The following is a 4,121-nucleotide window of genomic DNA, read 5'->3' on the forward strand; positions in this document are numbered from 1 at the left end:
TTTATCTCCTCTTATTTCTGTTTTATTTTGCTTTCTGAATTTTGCTATCCCTACCTTCATTTTCATATCATCAGATTTATCACACATACAGTTCATTTTACAATCATAATTTAGACTTTTGGCTATAGTTTGATTCTGAAAGTTGAAAACAAGAGCTTGCATTACTTTGACTTTGTAATGATCATCACTGCAAAACAATTGAGGTGACAAGATTCTGTTTTTTTCTCTGTGGGTTCAATAGTCCCAGCTTTTGTTCTACAGAAATAGAATCTGTGTCTAGTGGGAAGGTCAAGTTTCCAGTGGCTTCACTTTTCTTATGCTCTATCAATTCTTCCCTATCATGTCACAACCATCATTTCTTTGTGCAGTTTATTAAAAAATTTTCTTCCTAGGGTTTCTATTGCTTTGCTCCTTTCTTGTCGATATGAAGAACATCTATTTTCTGTAGACTCAGTTACCTCGCTTACTATCTTTTGCAGAGATCATACCTGCACTTTCCCCAGTCTGACTTTTATCATTTTGTAGGTGGGCTGCTGTTCTCTGGGATGCTTCTTGGATCCTTTTATCTTTTGTGTCCAAAAATTTCACAAAAACATGCCTGACTTTTCTTTTTAACCATGCATATTGCTGAATATGCAGCATGCTTCTTTTTCTTTCTTTCTCTCTCTTTCATTCATTCTTTCTCTTTCTTTCTGTTTTTTCTTTCTTCCTTTCTCTCTCTCTCTCTTTTTCTTTTTCTCTTTCTTTTTCTTTTTTTTTTTTTTTTTGACAGAGTCTTACTCTGTCAATCAGGCTGTAGTGTAGTGGGGCAAACTCTGCTCGCTGCAATCTCCACTCCTGGGTCCAAGCGATTCTACTGCCTCAGCCTCCCGGGCAGCTGGGATTACAGACTCATGCCACCATGCCTGGCTAATTTTTGTATTTTTTGTAGAGATGGTTTCACCGTGTTGGCTAGGCTAGTCTCGAACTCCTGACCTCAAGTAATCTGCCCACCTCAGCCTCCCAAAGTGCTGGGATTACAGGTGTGAGTCATTGCACCCAGTCTTCAGCAGGCATTTTCAGTCTGAAGATTTTTGTATCCTATAGCTTTGGAAATTTTTTTTTCTATTATTTTACTGATAATTTATTGTCTATTATTGTTTTGTTATCTTTTTCTCCTTAATTGAATTTGTATGTCTTTACCAATTGTCTCATATTTTTCATTTTTAAAATGAGGGATAATTTTGCTTTTCAGGAAATGCTTTCAACTTATTCTTTTAGGTATTTGTTATTTTGAACTACTTTATGTTCTTTTTCATAGTATTTTTATCTTATGGCTTTAATTTATTCTTGAAGACTGATTAGATTCTTTTTAGAGTTCTGTGATTTCTGAAGTCCTTATGTTTCCCACTGAGTCTATTATTCCCTATGTATGTACCACCTCCTTCAAGGTGCTGGTTTTCCACAGATGTCTGATGACTCAGGTTGTACTTTCATATGTAAGGATGAAAGACAAGTTGTTTATTCAGGACTGCTGGAAACAATTCATTCTGCTCTTGACTAGCTGGGTTTAGCTGTTCCATTGGTCTCCTGCTGGAATGAGAAGTATGACTTGTAGCTCTGCATCAGCGGGCAAGACTTGTTGGCTGGAAGATTTTGCTTTTAGATATAGAAATGGTGAGCTAGTCATCCACTGGGCTTCTCCCACTCAAATGTTACATTGAAGGAAGCTTTGCTTTGGGGAACCCATATTCATACTCTAAGCTTAGTCCTCCCTAGAAAATCCTTTCTTTTTTCTTACACACACACACACACACACACATGGTATGCAAAAACATTAGTGCCCCTGTTCATCATCCCTTTATAGTACCAGCACATTGCTTGGCTCTGAATAAAAATGCAATAATTGTTTTAAATAACCATATAATAGTAACACGTAGATTTTATGTATTTGATTCTGAGGGTTCACCACTTATTAAGATATGCTCTCTGTACCCAAGCAGCTAATAGCTTCTAATGGAAGGAATAGATGTGTAAACAAATCACTATAATAAAGAGGGATAAGTGGGATAGAATGTGTTTGTACAAAGTGCTGAATTTATTGAGGAAGAGACATTAAGTCTGAGTGTGTGTGTGTGTGTGTGTGAGAGAGAGAGAGAGAGAGAGAGGGATCAAGGAGAAGCTGCAGAGAAAAGGTGGCATTTCTAGAGGCAGAAGAACATATTGGCATATTGGTGGAACATACAGCCTCTGGAGCCAGGCTGTTTGAATTTAAATCTTGTGTATGTCAGTTACTGATTATTCTTGGATGAGTTATGCTCTTTGCCTATTTCATTTCCTGTAAAATGGGTATATGATATTAGTCCTGACCTCATAGGGTTTTTGAAAATTAAATGAATTGATACATATAAAAGGCTTCAATGATCCCTCCCATGGAATACATGTTAGTTGTTATTATTATTGCTGCTATTTCTTGATGTGGCCTTGAATTATGAGTTCATAACCAGAGAATAGGCAGGTGGTTATTCTTGGGAAAATAAGCATTGTGAGTGAATGGATAGGGGCATGAAAGTGCAGGCACATTTAGAGAGGGGAGAGTGGTTGCATATGAGTGGAATAAAACCATAATAAAACCAGAAAGGAGCTAACAGATCCCAGGAGGCCTTGAGAGCCCACAAAGGAGTTGCTTACACAGCCCTCTGTTATTGTATTCTGGCTTGAGGTCCTGTTCACATAGTAACACTATTAATGGAGTTAGGGAATCTCTAACATATATAATTTCTAAAACCACCGGGGACCCCTTTTAATAGGTGGCATGAACTAAGTTGGGAACATTAAGAACTTATAGAAATAACTCTCTGAAGAAGACAAACAGGGAGGTGATAAGATTGAAAGCAAGAGCTCATTGGTCATATGTAAGAGGGTTAGACTTCAAGGTAACTTTGAATTATGAAATCTTATCCAATGTGTGGAAGGTTTAGCAACGCAGAGTTTGGGAAGACATGAGGATGGGTTTTCTAACCATACAGAGCCATTATCAGATATAGCAGCTCACCTGTGGGACAGTAGGCATGGGATCACTGGAAGTGCCTAAGCAAATGCCGACGAGTGTTGACAAAGGGGAGGGGAAACATCTGCCTGGGGTGGGCCCATATTATCTAAGGTTTCTATCCAAGTGCCTGTGTGTACCTGACCTCTGGGCCAGAAACCATTTCTAAGTTTCTCCAGTTGCCATCTCAGTGCTCTAGGTATGTAGTTTCTCTTTGTTTTAGAAGTTTCAATACTGAAGGGAAGGTCTGGTTTAGTGCAAGCAATGAGGCTGGGATCAAGGCTCTAAGGTCATTCTTGTTTGCTATACAATTGAGATGTCTGCACAACCCAGGCCAGAAAATATCTTTAAAAAATGCATAGTCCACTGCTTCCCAGCCTCTGATTATCTATAGCCTGCGTTCTTTCCAAAGGTCAAACTGTCTTTCCTAATCCAATCCAGCCACCTTTCTCTGCTCTACCACAATAACTCCCAATCCTTGCCTCGTGGGATGGGAGGGTCCTTACAAGTACCCACTTCCATGAAACCTGGGCTGAACAGGAAAGACAGGGCATGCTGAATTGTTTTCAAACCCAGCTCCTACTTTATCCACCTCAGCTTCTTTTAGGCCTTCATCTGAGGAATAGAGCTGCTTTTTAAATAGTCACTATTATGTCTGTACCTAGAAGTTCCCACCAGGCATCATTTTTCATTCTGGAGGCTTTTACAAGTCAAGTCTTGTCCCCAGAGATTCATTGGTACGCAAGACAGAAGCAAGCATGGAAAGCTTCAAACAATGTTGCCTTGAACAGACGCTTGGGGGCTTGCATAAGTCTTTAAAGAATACAGTTAAAATGGTATTTCCACAGGAAGATAGAGAACCTGAGGAAACTGGAACGATTTCTCCAAAATCTGGCCAATGATCCTTGCTGAGGATACTGATTTGCCCTGTGTTTTATGCTGGACTGTGCAAAATAAACACTGTGCACAAAGAGTACTAATTGCTTCATTTATTCTTCCATTTAGCCGGGGTAACATCAGAGCTTATTCAGTCTCAGAATGGAAAATTATATGTTGGAGAGAAAATAACCACACTGAAGGAATGACAATGCAA

Source organism: Symphalangus syndactylus, chromosome 23 (genome assembly GCF_028878055.3).
Source record: "Symphalangus syndactylus isolate Jambi chromosome 23, NHGRI_mSymSyn1-v2.1_pri, whole genome shotgun sequence".
Taxonomy (NCBI): Eukaryota; Metazoa; Chordata; class Mammalia; order Primates; family Hylobatidae; genus Symphalangus; species Symphalangus syndactylus.